This window comes from Eleutherodactylus coqui, chromosome 11, assembly GCF_035609145.1.
Source record: "Eleutherodactylus coqui strain aEleCoq1 chromosome 11, aEleCoq1.hap1, whole genome shotgun sequence".
Lineage (NCBI taxonomy): Eukaryota > Metazoa > Chordata > Amphibia > Anura > Eleutherodactylidae > Eleutherodactylus > Eleutherodactylus coqui.
The window spans coordinates 86,661,226-86,681,632 of record NC_089847.1 but is presented as its reverse complement, the minus strand read 5'-3'; the positions used below and the strand labels follow the sequence as shown (position 1 = coordinate 86,681,632).

General features: G+C 45.6%; 1 protein-coding gene across 2 annotated transcripts in view; it reads right to left on the bottom strand.

Annotated features, from left to right (window-relative positions):
• The window catches only part of PPP2R5B (protein phosphatase 2 regulatory subunit B'beta), a 72,864-nt gene extending 57,383 nt beyond the window's left edge, over nt 1-15,481 (bottom strand). Inside the window, exon 1 of one of the 2 annotated variants that reach the window (XM_066582938.1) lies at nt 15,334-15,481. The gene's annotated coding sequence lies outside the window, so the exon portion shown is untranslated. Of the gene's footprint in view, nt 1-813; nt 2,096-15,333 lie in introns of those variants that run through there. The other variant, XM_066582937.1, reaches the window with a different exon arrangement.
• Between the last annotated feature and the right edge of the window lie 4,926 nt (nt 15,482-20,407).

Here is a 20,407-nt window from a genome sequence, read left to right as displayed (position 1 = left end):
GGATTTACCAAGTAATACTAGATAACCAAGGAAAGCAACAAAATGCCATTAAGTACTTCACATCTTCATAATGTTGTAAATTACGGAAATCTATATGAATCGTGACAATGCCAACGGATGCCCTCAACTTGGGTGAATATCTAGCATCGAGGAGTATAATCTGGAAATGCATACAAACAACACAAGATAAAAAGCTGTGTCATTTCAAAAGTCTGTCACCAAATTTTGGGAAGAAACTGCGGTAAATGCCACCACTTGATATGTCGAAGAAAAAAATGACATCCGCCTGTTAGCATGATGTGTTAGAGGAGTCATGCAGTTTAGCTTAGCTTGACAAACTTGGGCCAGTTCTAGATGTCACTGGTCTACACACCTTGGTCCTCCTCGAGGCTCTGATCATAAATCCCTACCACATACTGCAGCCAGTGCCCACAATATGAAGACTTACGGCTATATTAGCAAATCATGTTGTCTATTTTTTTTTTTGCTCACGTGTTTCCGATCCTTCATTTCTTACATTGTGATATTATTATTATAATAAACCTCAAATGACAAAATACAGAAAAAAAATATTCCTAGGACTTTCGGAATCTCAGTTCAAGACAAAGAAAATTCCTACCAATTTGAGATGATTAATGTTAATGAAGCCGCTGGAGGCTCCATAATGTGCAGAAATCTGCATTAGCTTTATGAGCATCTCAAGATATTTTAGGCATTTGAGATTAGATTGAACACTTTGGATGATTTTAAGTCATAGCAATAGAAATCCTTTGTGCATTACTATCCCCCACTCCCATAAGGGGCACAACTTACGCTTCAGCTTTGCCTATAGGCTCTTGCTTTAATAATTCACCTTCCGTGTGGATCTCTGTATGTAATCTGCATCCAATGTCTATAAATTTAATCAATGAAGATTAGGCCACAAGCGGGATGAAATTAAAATTTAGAGCTGTGCAATATCCAGATCGCTCGGGCCAAGTGACCCAAGATAGTTGACACCTCTCCTTAGGATCTGTAGAAGAAGTCGGTCCTTGAAGAGGTTCTAGATGGAGCATGCCATGCAAGAGAGTACCATGCACAATTCCTTCTGATATATATATATGGTTTGGTGAGATATCGGAAAACCAATTGTCTTGTCTATATAATATATCCTCGGGCTATACCCAGCCTTCAATATTCCGAAGATTGAAATCCCCTTTAGGACACGGAGAGAGCAGCGTATAGGCTGTGCGGGATCCAGAAGAATAATATATTCAGGAAATTGATATTGGCAGCCGGTACGGTGTGCTGAACCAGTGCATTCCTAATTTTTATTAGGACTCGAGGCCTGGAAGATTCTGCATTAACCCTTCAACCTTCTCTGAACCAGGAGCATCAAGTCGATTGCAAATTTTGCTGCAAAGGAAGCAATGTTAGGTAGGATCACCTTTTCCCTTCTGGCTTCCCTGTGGGATCAGGTAGAGGAGCATAAAACAATTCTAGCATTGCATTAAGATGAGCCCGGACCTGCTTGTGGAATCTGTAATTAGTATTAATTCTACAAGATGGTAATTCTAGAAGGAGCCGGCACAGCTGAGACTGTCTGCAGTGAATAGGATCCCGGTCTTAGGTTTTCCTCCTTTATGGGATTTTGCATAGGCCCCTGTGACCCTCCTTTCTGTCAACCTGTCCTTGATCCATAGAAGCCGTCTTCACATGATTTGCAAGATCTGCAGTTTCCCTGTCTCCGGTTAATAGGTAGATGCAATGATTGTATGGAATTAGGAGGATTTCCCCTGTTTTTCTCCTTCAAGAACAGCAGCCTTGGTATATCTCTAGCTGCAGGATCAGTACAATGACAAAACCCAAACCTATTCCTCCCCCTACACTTCTCCCCAATGTCATGTGACCATGAATGAGCCGTCCATTGGCCTTTTAATAATAGGGTCTGCGTCACTGCTGGGGGGTGATGTCACTTCTCTATAAAACCATTGGTTGCAGTCATGCTGGATTTAAAGGGCCAGCTGCCTGTGCAGTAGTGCTGTGCTGCTCGATGAAGAGGGAGTGTATGGAGAAGATACATGTATACGGTAGAAATACAAGCTGTGCGCTAGTAGTAGGTAAACACGTGAATAGCACGTATGTTTTATCTGCAGGCACAGAGGGAAGCACACAGCTGCATGTTTGCATCTGCATCTCAGTATATGGAGAAAAATGCAGATTTGCTCTGCAACAGTTTTTTTCCCTTTGATGTGCAAGTACGCAGAAAAATAAAACAGGCACTCATTTTTTTTGCATGCAACCAAAATGCACGTTAAAAAAATTGTTAATGAGAACAAACCCATTGACCTCAATGAATTCTATTCTCTGCGCATTGTTAGCGCAATCTCCGTAGAATAAGTGCAATACTGCACATATGTACATATCCATGTTGCATTTGTTTTGCATTTATCCATGCCTGAAAGCGCTGCGAAATAAGTTGGCGCTATACAAATAAAGATTATTATTATTATTATATGTGTCCGTGTGAAGACGCCCTTAGACACGCGGATTTCAACAGTGGAATTGCCGATTATTCCAATGTGTATAAAAGCACTCTTTGTACAGATTTACGTGCGCCAAATTTGTGTTCACTCACATGCATGTATTTTTCCTGTGCATTTTGGTTGTGCGCAAAAAAACCCCACAGCATGCTCTATTTTTCGGTGCATTTGCATACCAAAGCTGCAAAGAGAAGTTAATAGGGATGTGCAAATTTTCGTGAAACACGCTAGAAGATGTGTGAAACGCTGCGTAATTACACATCTGGAACTCATTAGCCTAATGAGCCATTTTAATCGGTGTGTATTTTATTGCCATGTACAATTGTACGTACATGCCTTGTGCGCGAAAAAAGTGCAGTAAAATACGCCGATATGTGTGCACAAAAAAGCGCTGTTTGTTACACAAAAATGCTACACTAATGCGCGCGGAAATACGCATACCCACGTGTGACGCCGGCCCTAAGCAGCTGGCTGTCATTTTGGATGCATCCATGAATTTCAGATTTCAGGCATTTTTATTGTGTTTAAAGCGGTTCTTTAGACGGATGCAGGCGCTAATAAGCTCGCTACTGCGGAACGCATTAGCGCATTAACTTGTCAAAAATCTTTTTATTTTTGACAGTTCAAACTTTGCGTTGCTGCGTGCGAGCAAAAAAAAAAATGGCAAAAAATATGTCTCTATCTATTTTCGCACGTAGAAAAACTGCATGTGATCGGGCTAAGAGGTTATGGATTCGAGTCCACTCTTTAAGATACTCACTCACACAGGCCACAACATCCGCAAAATCCCTTGGGAGGCACTTTAAAATAAACGTATAAATGATATCCCCCATGACTCTAGGAAGATAATTTCCTTCTTTTTTCTGGCCACGAAGCAAGTTATTGCCCATTTGTGGTGCAAAGCTTCCTTGGACTTTACCGAGGTCAAGAGCAGGATGGACTGGTACCTAATAAATGAAAAGCTGACCTCCATTATAGCCAATAAGCACGAGAAATTCTTAAAAATATGGTCCCCATGGCTAGATTACTCCTGCCCCTCGCAAAATAATAGATTCCTAACCTCCCTATAAAAGAGAAAAATAATAATAAATACCTACCTTATTACCGTTCTATAGCCCGAGACTGTCCTCAGCAGCGTCCACCCCATGGAAAAAACTCCACCTGTCTCAGAACCCCCCCCCCCCCCCTGCTTCCTATCTACCCTAATTCCTCACTATTTCCCCCTAAAACCAGGTTAGGCCCTGGTCAGGCTGTCCGTATTCTGTTACTTTCAATTAACAGTCTAGTTTCAGGATTGAACCGTAATTTTACAAGACTACTTTAAAAGTTGCCTACCAGATGTGTCTTTTCTTCTCTCTCCCCCAATCCAGGGGCGTAACTATAGAGGGTGCAGGGAATGCGGTTGCACCCAGGCCCAGGAGCCTTAGGGACCCATAAGGCCTCTCTTCTCCATATAGGGAGCCCAGTACTATGAATACAGCATTATAGTTGAGGACCCTGTTACAGGTTTTTGCATTGGCGCCCAGAAGCTTCAAGTTATGGCTCTTTGCAGCATGGTTTAGGTATGGGTACGGGTACAGATACAGATCGAGGGGGGCCCCAGCTCACCTTTTGCATCAGGGCCCCTGAGCCTTTAGTTACGCCCCTGCCCCAATCCATATCTCTACAAATTGCTTTTGTTACATATTAATGAGACTGTAATGCTTTCCAGTTAAATGTTTATTACACTGCTGTAAAATTTGAAAATCTCAAATAAAAATAACAGTAATAAAAAAAGAAAAACTACATGTGAGTAAGATGGGCAAGGCCGCAGTATTCAGGTTAATTGCAGTGTTGGCACACAAAAATGCCTCCTCGTACCCGTGGAGAAATCGTACATTGCCAAGTGCGATACCAGAGTTTCATGACATGATATCGCGCTCGTCCGTGTGACATTAGCCAAAAATGTCCATTGTGTTTTCTGGAAAAAAAAACCCTCTCACACACGGCATTGGTGAAATGCTGCGATTTAGAATGCGTCATATTTTACTACAATTTTTATCTACGTATTCAAACGTTCAACCGCGTTTTTTTTAACACACGCCATCATTCTGATGGGTGGTGACGTGCGTTAAAAAGCGCAAAAATGCGCCAAAATAAGGCTTACAGCGCTCGAAAATCAGCATAGGTCTGCGAGGTCTCATTGAAAACAATCGGAGCATTGCACCGCGATTAGTGGGGTGTTAGAAAAGCACATGTGTGAGAGTGGCCTAAGGGTGGACAATTGTGCGCCTGCTAATATTGCGCACGCGATATACACAGAATAGAATCCATGTTCATTTTTGCTCACATATTTCGCATGCTGAAGAAAAGCCCGCAGCAGCTCTATTATGGCGTGCATTTGCGCAGCAAGGGAACAATAGGAGTCTATGGGGGGAAAATACACTGCACTAATTAGGCTGCACAGCCATTTACGTCACGGCTCTGGTGTCGCCCACACCGATGTGAATGATCCCTGGGAACGCAAAATGTACAGTCGAAATGCGCAGATACGAGGACTCACATGAGTGTAAGCGCAAACCCCCCTTGCAAAATTGTGATTTTTTTGCTCAGTGAACATTGCGCTATCGCACGCATACCTGCGCATTTGACTGTGCTTTTTGCGCTGACCCAGACAATTCACATGCCCCGAGTTAAAAGGCTATTTAGCCTAGTTAGTCCCCGCTGTGCTCTTTTACCTGCAAAACTGCGCACAACTAGTGCATGCTGCAGTTTTTTTTCACACGACTTTTTGACATGATCGAGTTCCGATCCTTATTAGCGTATTTAAAGCCGTTCACACGGAGCGCTGCTGCGTGAATGTTCAAAAATACGTAGAAGCAATGACAAGTAACGATCGGCAGAAGTACTCGGAATGACCAATGCTGCTTAATTAGGGCAAGCAGTCTTCTTTTCCCTGCGTTGTTCGCTCGATATCTCACTCCTCCTCCCTTTTTTTCTGCTGCCATAGAAGTCTATGGCGCTTGCTGTGTATGACGCCTAAAGATAGGACAAGACCCATCTTTTAATGCGCCGTATAAAATATATGGCTGAAAATGGTCGCATATGTCCTATTTTTTCACGCGAATATATTTTAGTGAGAAAAAAAATGTTCGTCTGATTGAAGCCATTGAAATCCAATGTATCGCATGATCGCGTTTTAGGTCCTTTTTTTTAACGCGCCGCAATACGATAGCAAACTTTATTATCTAACATCAACAAACATGGATTTTGAAGCAGATTTAATGTGTTTCACAGCTGAAAATCAGTCAAAAAAGCAACATTACTCTGTTTGCGGATTTTGGTGCGGATTTTATGTTACCCATTGATTCCTATGCAGAAAATCCGCAGCAGATATGCGCAGTTTCAGCAGCATAAACAGACAGGTTGCGGATTTCAAAACCGAAGAGTTTTTCAAAACTTATGCTTTTCCGCAGCAGAAGAAATCCACAACGTGTGAAGGAGGTTCATTAAATCTCATTCGCTTGTACTGTAAACGCTGCAGAATGTGCGCAGCGATCCAGCAAGCATAAGTCTTGCAGCATTTACTGCCTGTGTAAACTCACGCCAAGGGGATTTTCACACGTTGAAGATTCGGTGCCGATTTTCTGCAGCGGAAAATCTGCACTAAAATCCGTGCCAAGCTCCATGCCCGTCCATTGAAGAGAGAAATCTGCTGCAGATCCACGGCAAAATTAGAACCAATGCAGAATCTGACGTGGAATTTTCCACTGCAGAAAATCTGCACCAAATCTGGTGTGAACACAACCTTAGTGCGGCCGCTCGCAATATGTAGCGAATAGAACCCGTTGATTTCAATGTTTTTTTCCCACGGTTCTTTTGCTTGTGTGAAAAAAAACGTGACAAGCTCTGTTTTTGGGCGCACCTGCCCATACCATTTCAATGGCTTAGTTCTTCTGCAGAGCGTGATTTTCCCTGCGGAATTGCGCTGTTTAGTTCACAATTCTGTGTAGACGAGGTGCGCAATTGCCCACCAGTATAGACCTATATTGAGCTTCGGGTGCGCAAATAGAGCATGTTGTGTATATTTTGATCAATAAATGATAAGTGAATTAATTAACTTTCGCCGATCGGTCACTGATGGCATTTTATACTGACTGATTAGCGTTCAGATTCCTGTGATCCGGCATGAAACTGAAGATAATTATTCTGTGTAAAAGGGCCTTTAGGTTTATTCAGACGACCGTATTTACGGAGGCACTTCAGCGTGTAAAAAAACCCTCACACATAAACCACGGCCATGCGAAACATTGTATTTCAATGGGTTCATTCAGATGAATGATTTTTTTGCATAAAATACACGACTGTTTTGTGTCACTTTTTTTATACGGCGCGTGAAAAGATGGGCCTCGCCCTATCCTTTGACGTGATATGCAGCAAGCTCCCATAGACTTCTGTGCAAGCTGGAAAAAAAAGGAGGGAGAGGGAGTTAACCTGCATACAACACTGGAAAAGGAAGACAGCTGACCTAATTAGGCATTAATTGACATTATAATCCACGGGAAGGATGTTGCACGCAACCCGGTGAACGGGTATTTTAATCGCCAAAACAAAGCTATCAATTGGCTACCACAGACGTATCAGCCCGCTTCTTGCTCTCCCCTCCCTTCATTTTATTTTATGTGAATATACGACCCTTACAGCTTCTATATGCGACTTCTGCTGGAGAGTCGAGTGTAGTAAAACTTCATTCATGCGATTATATGGTGCGTACGGGCGAACGTATAAACGCATACAGTTGTGTGAAGGAGGCCTCAGTCTGTAAGAACTTTAAAAAAAAGGTCTAAACAGCGATGGTCTTGAATAAAGTTGGTCGCACCCTTTATTTTTTTGTAATCAAATGTGTTTGTTCCTTGCCATGAGGAGATGGGGGATAAATGGCTGCCGATGCAGGTGAGTGCCACTTATCTTCTAGGTGAGAGCGACAAACATTTTATTAGAGTGTCTTCAAAATTTGCAATCATCTTTCAGGATAAATCTCTCAAGTGCCAAAATACCTGCTAACAATGAGAGCCACAGTGCCCCCATAACAGTGTCAGCCACAGTGCCCCCATAACAGTGTCAGCCACAGTGCCCCCATAACAGTGTCAGCCACAGTGCCCCCATAACAGTGTCAGCCACAGTGCCCCCATAACAGTGTCAGCCACAGTGCCCCCATAACAGTGTCAGCCACAGTGCTCCCATAACAGTGTCAGCCACAATGCCCCCATAACAGTGTCAGCCACAGTGCTCCCATAACAGTGTCAGCCACAGTGCTCCCATAACAGTGTCAACCGCAGTTCCCCCATAACAGTTTCAACCGCAGTTCCCCCATAACAGTGTCAACCACAGTTCCCCCATAACAGTGTCAACCACAGTTCCCCCATAACAGTGTCAACCACAGTTCCCCCATAAAATTGTCAGCCACAGTTCCCCCATAACAGTGTCAACCGCAGTTCCCCCATAACAGTTTCAACCGCAGTTCCCCCATAACAGTGTCAACCACAGTTCCCCCATAACAGTGTCAACCACAGTTCCCCCATAACAGTGTCAACCACAGTTCCCCCATAAAATTGTCAACCACAGTTCCCCCATAACAGTGTCAACCGCAGTTCCCCCATAACAGTGTCAGCCGCAGTGCCCCCATAACAGTGTCAGTCACAGTGCCCCCATAACAGTGTCAGCCACAGTGCCCCCATAACAGTGTCGGCCACAGTGCCCCCATAACAGTGTCAGCCACAGTGCCCCCATAACAGTGTCAGCCGCAGTGCCCCCCTAACAGTGTCAGCCATAGTGCCCCCATAACAGTGTCAGCACATGTAATAAGCTATACCAATCTCCTATAGGCTGCTATGTTGCTGCTCACACAAATTGTGCAAAATCGCACCATGTTCCATCTTGGCATGTACTACGGGCGCATACACACCAAGATGTTTACATGCATGAAAGGATCACAAGTGTTTCACAATTACTTCAATGGGAAACATTGCATTGCAATCGCATGTACATTGCACAGCATTAGAGAGCCATGCTATGTCTTTCATGCTATCATCTTTCAAGGTCCAATTGAAAACAATGGGCGAAGCCCCAAAGATAGAACCCGCTGCGATTCTTTTTCCTTGCAGTAATGCTGCGATGAAAAAAATCGCTTGTGTGAATAAATCCATTCAAAAGAATGGATTTCATATTCGTTACGCATCACATAAAACTAGTGCGAAAATATCGTTCGAGTGAATGCGCCCTTATGTGGGTTAAAATACGTTGTATTTCCAAAAACCATAGAATAATTCCTAATGTTTTTCCAGTTAATTGAAAGTAATTTATAGCAGAAAGAAAACTGTTTTAATTATATATATATTTTTTCATAAGTGTATGTGGGGAGGGTGATAAGACAAAGGGAGCCAGTATGAAAAACCCTGTGAACCCTCCATGTAGCTGCCAAATCAAGTTCATAAGCAAGCGGGTTTACTACACGTGTGATGACATAGGGACCCAAGTAACGTGGTGCCATTTTCAAAGACGGAACCTTCAATTTGAGATTTCTAGAAGACAAATATACCTTCTGTCCCATCCTGTAAGGTTCAGGTACTGACAGACTCCTCCCACTATGCAACTGCTTACGAGCCCCCGTTGCTTCCAGGTTCTTCTGTACTTCTTTCCATACCCCCTTGCAGTGCATCTGTGGTGACATCAGCTGCAGGACCGGCAGACAGAGTAGAAATAGCTGTAAGGAAGCGAGGATGCTGACCATATACGCAAAAGAATGGAGATACCCCAGTGGAAGAACAAGTACGGTTGTTTAGCGCAAACTCTGCCAACAGCAGGAATTCTGCTCACTGATAAGCCTTTTAGGTAGCAGAGAACTGTAAATATTGCACTAAATCCTGGTTCTTCCGCTCAGTCTGACCATTAGTTTGTGAATGGAATGCTGACGAGAAGGAAAGCGATGTTCCCAGGTTTTTACAGAAGGTTTGCCAAAATTGCGCAACAAACTGAACACCGCAGCCAGATACAATGTTCTCGGGAACCCCATGTAGACGAATGATTTCTTTTACAAAAATCTTGGAAAATTCTATCGCAGAAGGTAGCTTCTTTAACGCCACGAAATGTGCCATTTTTGAGAAACGGTCTACAACAACTAGGATAGTGGTGAACATCTGAGACTCAGGTAGATCGGTGATAAAATCTACCGATAAATGTGATCACGGACGAAAAGGCACCGATATCGGTCTCAGAGGCCCCTCCGGACGCTGATTTTTACTGCGTGCACAGACAGAGCATCCCTTAACAAAGTTGCGGATCTCCCAAGACATGCCTGGCCACCAGTAGTGTCTAGTACAAAGATCCAGAGTCCCCTGAACCCCCGGATGACCTGTGAGAACAGATGAGGGAGACTCTTCAATGACTCTAAGATGCAAGGTCTGTGGCACAAACCATCTGCCCTCCAGCACCCCCGAGGGAGTGTCCTGCTGACAATTTTGTAGATGAGGAACGAGATCAGATTCTACAGTTGCCACCACCCCCCCAAGTGCCAAGATATTCTCGGGAGCCACTGTCTCACTTTCCGGTGAACCGAAACTCCATGAGAGGGCGTCTGCCTTTACGTTCTTCTCCCCTGGAATATATGTAACAATGAGGTTAAACCTGGCGAAAAATAACGCCCACCTGGCCTGACGAGCTGTGAGTCTCTTAGCGTTGGCGAGATATACCAAGTTTTTATGATCAGCATACATGGTAATGGGATGCCTTGCCCCCTCAAGATAGTGACGCCACTCTTCTAGAGACTCTTAATCGCCAATAACTCACGATTACCCACGTCGTAGTTACGTTCCGCCGAACTGAACTTCCATGAGAAGAACGCACATGGACTATACCCAGATCTCCCGCTGACTTCCTGAGACAATACAGCCCCTGCCCCCACCTCAGACGTATCGACCTCAATGAAGAACGGTTGCCGCGCGTCAGGCTATAATAGCACCGGGGCAGCAGTAAACACCCTTTTGAGACGACTAAAAGCCTCTAGGACCTCTGGCGACCATCTTACCAAGCCAGCACCCTTCTTGGTAAGATCGGTCAGGGATTGAGCAATAACAGAATAATTCTTAATGAACTTACGATAAAAATTTGTGAAACCTAAAAACCGCTGGAGAGCTTTTAGGTTATCTGGTCTGACGCATTGGGGGATTGCTCTCACATTATCAGACTCCATTTGAATCTCCGTGGGTGAAATCACATAACCAAGAAAAGACACTTGTTTAGTACCAAAAATGCATTTCTCCAACTTGACAAAAAGTTGGTACTTACACAAACGGGTCAGAACCATCCTCAGGTGACGCACATGTGAATCCACGTCTGGGGAATACACCAGAATGTCATTGAGCTATATGACCAAAAATACCCCCAGGAAGTCGTGGAAGACCGCGTTTATAAACCCCTGGAACACAGTGGGGGCATTACAAAGTCCGAAGGGCATGACTAGACATTCAAAATGTCCGAACGAGGTGTTGAACGCGGTCTTCCACTCATCTCCCTTTCGTATGCGAATTAAATTGTAAGCCCCCCTTAAAGGGGTTGTCCCGCGAAACAAAGTTGGTGTATACACTTCTGTATGGCCATATTAATGCACTTTGTAATGTACATTGTGCATTAATTATGAGCCATACAGAAGTTATTCACTTACCTGTTCCGTTGCTGGCGTCCCCGTCTCCATGGTGCCGTCTAATCTTCAGCGTCTAATCGCCCGATTAGACACGCTTGCGCAGTCCGGTCTTCTCCCTTCTGAATGGGGCCGCTCGTGCCGGAGAGCGGCTCCTCGTAGCTCCGCCCCGTCACGTGTGCCGATTCCAGCCAATCAGGAGGCTGGAATCGGCAATGGACCGCACAGAAGACCTGCGGTCCACCGAGGGTGAAGATCCCGGCGGCCATCTTCACAAGGTAAGTCAGAAGTTGCCGGAGCACGGGGATTCGGGAAGTACTGGACGGTTTGTTTTTTTTATGCCTGCATCGGGTTTGTCTCGCGACGAACGGGGGGGCTATTGAAAAAAAAAAAAAAACCGTTTCGGCGCGGGACAACCCCTTAAAGTCCAATTTGGAAAACCAGTGGGCCCCTACCACCTTATTTAATAAATCAGGAATCAGGGGCAAGGAGCACTGGTTGTTCACTGTAATTTTATTCAAAGCCCGATAATCCACACAAGGCCTCAATGTCCCATCCTTCTTCTCTACAAAGAAAAGACCTGCCCCGGCAGGGGACCTGGACGGCCTGATATGTCGTTTGGCCCGAGACTCTGAGATATAGGACTTAAGGGCTTCGTGCTCACGCCCAGACAAATTAAAAATGGCTTACATGGGGATGGGACTGTCTGGGATCAAATCAATACCACAGTCCCACTCCCTATGGGGAGGCAAAGTCTCAGACAGTTTCTTGGAAAATACGTCATGAAAATCAGACAAATACTCAGGAATAAGTATGGTATCTGCTGAACACATGGATATAGTAGCTAAGTGACTATGACAAGATAACCCCCAATGTGTCAATTCCCGAGTGGACCAATCAAATCGGGGATTGTGCAGTGCCAACCAAGGCATACCAAGCACTATATTAACGGACATCCTTTCCATTACCAAGAACGACAGATTCTCAGAATGGAGAACACCCACAGTAAACTGTAACATGGGAGTCCTCCATTGTACAACACCTGCAGGCAGAGGGGTAGAATCAATACTAGTGAAGTGCATGAGAATCTTTAACGCAGAGAATTCAGTCATCAGAGGTCTGACAAAACTTAAAGGGGTGGTCTCGCGAAATCAAGTGGGGTTATACACTTCTGTATGGCCATATTAATGCACTTTGTAATATACATCGTGCATTAAATATGAGCCATACAGAAGTTATTCACTTACCTGCTCCGTTGCTAGCGTCCCCGTCGCCATGGTTCCGTCTAATTTCGGTGTCTTCTTGCCTTTTTAGACGCGCTTGCGCAGATCCGTCTTCTCCCTTCTTCTCCCTTCGGCTCCGCTCGGCAGCATCGGCATTTTGGCTCCGCCCCCTTGTACGCATCATCGCGTAGCTCCGCCCCATGATGTGTGCCGATTCCAGCCTCCTGATTGGCTGGAATCGGCACGTGACGGGGGCGGAGCTACGCGATGATGCGTACAAGGGGCGGAGCCAAAATGCCGATGCTGCCGAGCGGAGCCGAAGGGAGAAGAAGGGAGAAGACGGATCTGCGCAAGCGCGTCTAAAAAGGCAAGAAGACACCGAAATTAGACGGAACCATGGCGACGGGGACGCTAGCAACGGAGCAGGTAAGTGAATAACTTCTGTATGGCTCATATTTAATGCACGATGTATATTACAAAGTGCATTAATATGGCCATACAGAAGTGTATAACCCCACTTGCTGCCGCGAGACCACCCCTTTAAACTAATCAAATTGGCGGCAGCACCTGAATCAATGAACGCTTGACCGGACCGAGTGAAATTCCAGAAGCCAATCTGACAAGGCACCAACAACTTAGGGAGTGCCTGTGATCTTAGGAAATCCTCCCCAAAATCGCCTAGGATCTGAAGTTTTCCGCCGGTTCGAACTGACGTTGTAGACGTCCGGCTTTCCCACAATAGAGGCAGAGACGATGAATCATCCGGAACTGTCGCCGTTCCTCAGAACTTAGCTGATCCACTTCCATAGGCTCGGCACCAGAGGTTGGCATGGGAGAAGTGGGAGCAGGTCTGCTAGATTCCCTAGCCTTACGGGCCTGACATTCCTCTTTTCTAGATCTCAGCCTCCTGTCAGCTTTAACTGCCAATTCTATCATATCATTGAGTGTCACGGGAGCGGGATGAGAAATGAGTAGATCCTTGACAGCGTCAGAAAGACCCAACAAAAACACATCTTTAAGGGCGCTATCGTTCCAAGGGGTTTCACCTGCATACAGTCTAAATTTAGAGCAATAGTCCTCTACCCACTGCTGCCCCTGACATAGAGACATGAGATGAGATACCTCCAACCCCGCACAGTCCGGCTCATCAAAAATACCTCCAAGTTCCCGAAAAAACAAATCAACTGACTGCAGGCAAGCCAAACTCTTGGGTAAGGATTGGCCCATGTCTGGGGGAACCCCGAAGTAAAGATATAATCAATCCAACTTTCTGGGATTCTGAGCTGGAGGAGCGAGGCCACACCTGAAAATACAATCTACTGAAGAGGACACTTGGGCTCAGGAATAGAAGGGGCGGCAGAAACATGCACTAACTCCCGCTGCTCCTGGGCCACCATACGACCGAACAGGTCTTGGATCACGTTCACTAAATCCCGCAACTGACGTGAGGGTACTCATGGCCTCGATTTTAGAGCAATTTTTAAGGGCCAGTTATTATGTTACGGTATACTACCCTTGATACGCCAGCTCGGGTGCCCTAGATCTCACCCACAACCCCTGTCCCTGCTTGCTTGCCTCCACACCTGGCTAACTCCAGGCGGGCAACTGGGCGGCGATCCCTACTCTCACTAGGGACTGAAAAAGGGACGCTGGCGTACCAGGATGGAAAGGGTAGAACACCGTCAGAAAATGCAGATGTAAATAACCAACACGAACAATACTAAGCAGAACTGAGGCAGATGGAAAAACCTGGTGGACAACAGCAAAGTATAGCAGGCAAGATGACAGAGGCAGGAGACCAGCAGAGGCAGAATAGCTAGCACACTGAGGGAAACCAATAATTGGCAGTGATTGCAAGTCTCTGCCCGAACTTTAAACGAAAGCCTCCACCCAGGGGCGGAGAGAGGGAGACAGCAAACTCCCAACAGAACACAACCAAAGGGAGCTCGTGCACCGCAGCTGCACTCACAGGTGCACGTGCACACGGTGCCACACGCCACCAGCACCACACCGCCCACGCCGGCCAGGCACCCGCGCCCCCGGCAGCTGGACAACAAGCCGGGGGGATCCGCTCCGACCGTGGGAACCCACACACCGCCGCCCCTGGAGGACCAGTAACCGCTGCATGGTAACAACTATATTGTTTATGACCGAGGTTGTCTAGCCCTGAGTACTTCTAATAATGCTTTCCCAGCTATCAACAACTGATGGGATCACATGCTTGTGGTATATATTGGAAACTAACTTGGGCCATAGGTGTGAAGCCCTGTCACCTGACAGGTCCCACACCAGGTGAGTCCTCCTATACTATATATTCATAGTATCTACTATATTCCCTTTCTTTGGAATGCAGACACCACTATAATTTGCCTCTTAATAATGTTGGGATGACAGCTTTTACTCATAGGTAGCCCAAAAAAGTACCAGGCAACCCACTGTGTAGCGTTCTGCAGGCTCAATGTAACTTATTTTGGCTTCCAGTCCACTCCCTTTTTCAGCAATGGTCTAGCTGCTTCAGCCTCCCAGCCCACTGACATTTCTCCAGCAAACAAGCCCGCTCTGGCCTCCATTTTGCTGGTGCTTCTCCAGTGGACAGACCCCAGGCTTAAAGAGTAACTGCACTCTTTACAAATTTTTGACACGCAAGTGCAGCAGCCGGGGAAGACAGAGGGGATGCAACATGGTGCAAGGTCACGGTGGTGCTAACATCTCCTCCTGGTACCTCTAAAAACATGGCCTGGCCTGGCTGCACGCAGGGGATGAAATTAGCAACCGTGCTATGGGGCTCTCGGTACTTATCTGTTCACGTGACGCCAGTGCCTCTTCTGAGTGAACAATCAGCCGAGTCGAATGAACGAGTCCACAGTCAAAGATGTGGTTTCAAACCGGAGGCACATGGTTTTCTTTTACTCACAATTTCCAACTTTGATTTTTCAAGAACAACTTATGACAGACAGTGTTAGGTACAACACTTTGGTAATTATAAGTCACTCTTCTTCCATAGTACAGTCATCATCAGTCTCAGTTATCTGATGGCAGAACTCTTGGAGGGTAAACACTTAATCCTCATTCATCACTCGCTATTTCCCTGAGCTCACTTCTCTAACGGTATTCTTGCGGTGCAGTTGCTTATGTAAAACTTGTCCTTCGACCTGCAATAGCAGAGTCAGTCCTTTCTCTCCAACATGTAGTTAAACAGGATCCAGTCTCTGAGCTCCAGTTGCTGGAGGGGATACTTCCAATAGCAATTGGGAAAAGGCCCAGGGCTCTGCCTAAACAGAAGCAGCAGAGCCACGAGCCACCTGCTCACACATCCTCCCCCACTGACTACATCTCTACTCTCCCTCGACACTACTAGCTCCACTCCCAACCTCTCTAACAACCAATCATGCCACACAGAGTAGGTTAGGGAGACAGACACACCAACACCACCAAGAATGGCGACACCAACACGAACACAGTACATAGACCAACATACACACAAAAAGGCACAAAGACAATACAACTGGGGTAGATAACCACCAACTAAAGGTACCCTAACTCTGGGCCACTACACAAGAGTGACATTTGAAAAGTTTTGATCAGTAGTAGTCCGGGTGCTAAGATCTCCACTGGTTACTGAAACGAGGGGGCTGTAACGCTCATGCGAGCACTGTGCTTCTTCCACTATCTTCGTTGCCCGTAGGCTCTTCTCGGAGGGTGAAGACGGATGCATAGTGGTCTGTCTATAGATAATGTCTTCCGCTGCGAAGAGGAGTCAACAGGCAGTGAAAAGACCCGAACGGACGCATCGCTTGGGTGAGTACTGCAGATCCCTTGTTTCAGTGATCAGTGGGGGTCTCAGCAGTGAGACCGCCACTGATCAAAACTTTTGACACGTCAAAAGTTTGTAAAAAGTGAATTTACTCTTTAATGTATCTCACAGGTCTACTTGACACCACATCTGTACTATGTGTACGAAGCTGCTTGGTGCCAAAACACACCTTTTGATTCTCTTCTCTCAATTGCTATCAGCATTTTGGCACAACACTTGGATGTTTCATCTCATATGCACACGTCAGTGTCAAGCACTTTCTGAGCCTGAATCAGCCACTCCTCAAGCCCTCCTTGCCGACTTTAAAAGAGCAGACACATCAAACTAAGTGCATACATTTAAAAAAAATCCATCATCTAGAAGTTGTCGTAAATGAATGAAACTTTCTATGTGTGATTGTAACATTGATATAAGCAAGTGCTTACAATATTAGAGAAACACTGAACACTTGATGGGAGGCTCTGTACCCAGTTGTACCACCTCTGGCTTGGATACAAGATGTGATACATGCGGACATGGATGCTCTAGTACTCTGTTGTACCACCTCTAGCTTGGATGCAAGATGTGATACAGGCAGGTATGTAGGCTCTAGTACCCTGTTGGATCACCTCTAGCTTGGATACAAAATGTGATATGGGTGAGCATGGAGGCTCTAGTACCCTGTAGTATCACCTTTAGCTTGGATACAAGATGTGATATGCATGGGAATGAAGGCTCTAGTACCCTGTTGTACGTCCTCTAGCTTGGATGCAAGATGTGGTACAGGCAGGTATGTAGGCTCCAGTACCCTGTTGGATCACCTCTAGCTTGGATACAAGATGTGATATGAGCAGGCATGGAGGCTCTATTACCCTGTTATACCGCCTCTAGCTTGGAGACAAGATGTGATATGGGTGGGCATGGAGACTCTAGTACCCTGTTGCATCACCTCTAGCTTGGGTGCCAGATGTGATACAGGCGGACATGGAGACATACAGGTTCTGTATGGCATCATGTGGCACATTGCTCTACATTTGCTGTAACTGAGCCTCTAGACCGTGCAAACTTGTAGGCTGTCAAAGTTGGCGTTCTAGATGGTCCCATACATGTTCTATAGGCGATAAATTTGGTGACCAGGCAGCCACAGAAGTATGACAATGTTGTGGAGGTATTCCGTTGACCCCCTTGTGTGTGCGGCTGGGCATTATCCTGTTGGAAAATGCCTCTTGGAAGCCGCCATGAGAGGAAAACATGTGGCTGAAGGATATCTGACATATCGATGAGCTGTGACTATCTGCTCTCCATGACTCCTCAGGCTATACTCAACAATGATAGGATGAAAGCTCTTACTCAAAGGTTGCCCAAAAATGTACCAAGTAACCCACTGTGCAGTGTTCTGAGGGCCAAATGTCACATATTTTGTTTTCCAGCCCACTCCCTTCTCAGCAATGGAGAAGCTGCTTCGGCCTCCCAGCCTGCTGACATTTCTCCAGCACACAAGCCCACTCTGGCCTCTATTTTGCTGGCGCTTCTCCGATGGACACGTTCAAAGAGTAACTGTACTCTACAAATTTTTGACACACAAGAGTGACATGTCAAAGTTTTTGATCAGTGGTAGTCCGGGTGCTGAGATCCCCACTGATCACTGAAATGAGGGGGCTATAACATTAATGAGAGTGCTGTGCCCCTTTGACTATCTTCGTTGCCTGCTGGTTCCTCTCAGTGACTGAAGACAGACGCATAGTGGTCTGTCTATAGTCCTTTGTACCACTGCTAGGGGGTGACCTACTATTGTATGCAATGGGCCCCCCAAACCTTCACAGTAGCAGTGGGGGCATTGTGCCACTCCACAGCAAAGGCAGAATTGAGGCACTCACCCCTATGTTCCCAGACATGAACACAGCCGTCATCAGGGCCCAAACGAAACCTGGATACATCGGAGGGGACTGGGTGGGTGCCATGAGACCAAATGTCCTTAAATGAAGCGCCTGGAAATGTTTCCGACAGACAGAGGGGCCTGTAATGATAGTGCCACCTGTTTGTGGATGGCGGGCAACAAAGCAGTTGGACCTGCTCGTACTTATCGAACAACCCGATGATCTCTACTGGTGGTGTGTCCAGGGCATCCTGATCCTGGTAACCTTGTGTGCGTCACACATCCACTGGTCCCAACACCTCCTAACAGTCTGGTCAGAATGGCCCAGGAGGTAGCCAGTTCATTGATACGACCATCCAGCTTCTCGCATTTCAATAATGTACCCCCTCCCAAACTCCTTTAACTGGGTGAAATCTCTTCTCCGCATCGTAGAGGCGTCTAGCGGTCAACAAGCTCTACACAAACGAAAAAAGAGGTCACTACACACAAGGAGCCTCTTAGAGCCTTTTATAGGTCAAGAGTGGAACCACTTTTAGGACTTCAGATGACAAGGCCATTCATCCAATCACCACAACTCTCATCATCTGCATATCTGCCTGAGATGTAACTGCATGTCAGGTTTTTCAGCTAAGCGACAACTCTTTCTAGGGGCTTAATTTTTTTGGCAATAAGTGTACAAACAAGATAGTACACCTCCTTTTTTAAGTAGAATAGAAGATCCAAGAGAAGGGTTTACATTGTACAGTAGAATCAGGAACAGATCACAGTCTGCGTGAATTTGGTAACAAAGGGCGTCTGGTGTGAGAAACAATTAGCTGAAGAAAGCATATATACTGATATAAGGGGTGCTGTTGAGCTGACAGGCTGGATCTTGCTTCATTCTAAACTGACAACATTTAGAGGCTACAAATATTCAACGGTAGTCATATTTATGCGCTCCGAATTTTGAGAGCCTTTAATATCAATGTACTTGTTGCTAAATAATTCTCAGTTATTGCAACCTTGCCTTGGTAATATTGCCCCTTGTTCTCTTTTACCGGCTCGCACAGTGAGGAGCGTTCGGGATGGGAAGCTTGCAAGAAACTCCACCCCGCTAGACAAGTAACATAATTGCTGAGTAGCAACAGCTCTCTCGATTTCAGCAGCAACCCTTGTAAATGTAATTGTTGCTATTAGCAGAATTTACATGTATTGATTGTGTCTCCAGTAGCAATGGTTTTTATGGTGACAGCTTCACCAATGAAGATGAATGCTACACAACAATTCTATCATTTGTCACTGATCTTTTTCTTTACACTGGCCAATAATTGTTGCGATCGACCTGAAATGAGCAAATTATAATCCTTATTGCCCAGTATAAACTATCTGCATGCATTGTGGTGCCTGTATATCGGAGCACCTGCAACTCCTACAGTTCTACTCCAGCACAGGCGTAAAATCCCTTGATCTGGCATATATTGATTTGGAATTTGAGTATTCAGCACAAATAGTCGCATTTCCAGTTTAGCAGGAAATGATTTAATAACCTGTCACTGCAGAATGGGTTTATTACAATGCTTACCCATCTTCATAGCCTAATCTTCCAGCAAAAACAAGAATGTGAACCTTTCTGTGCAACGGAGGACGCAGCATTACAAAGCCGATGTGACGTGTCTACTACTTGCAGTAGGAAGCTTCATTTAGCAAGTGACAAAACATAATTTCCATTTCCTTCAATGAAATATATTCCCAGACATTAGAACAAAATCTCTTTATCCCATATATCGTGCAAGAAAACCAATATATGACCATTTTTATGTAGCTATGTACCAGGCTGAGTCTGTCACATATTGATTTCTATTAAACCTAGTTACATCTCCTCTCTCCGCTGTACTATGTGTCTCAGCAACCTAGGTTTCAACTATAAATTACGGTGAAAGTTCTAGTCTATCTATAGTACACATGTGCAAACACAAGGCCTGCAGGCTGAATTTGGCCCACTACATCATTTTATGTGGTCCATTGGCCATAGATCAAACTCACCTAGCCGACAGCTCTGTTCTGGCGGCAGCAGTGCAAAGTCTGTGTCCGCTGACTTCTACCCCCAGAATATGTGTGTGCTACCGTGTACGCAGTGTTACAGACCCTGTGCTGCCACTGCCAGGCCGGAGCTGCAAGCTGGGTGAGTGGAGTTCCTGTAGGAATGTTGCCCGGCCAAAGGCCAATAGAGCGGGTCGCTATTACTACTGGAACTACTATGGGGATAACTATTAATTCTGGAGTCAATATAGGTGACATGTCACGTCTCCTTCACCCGTTAACTGTGAAACTGCAAACGTT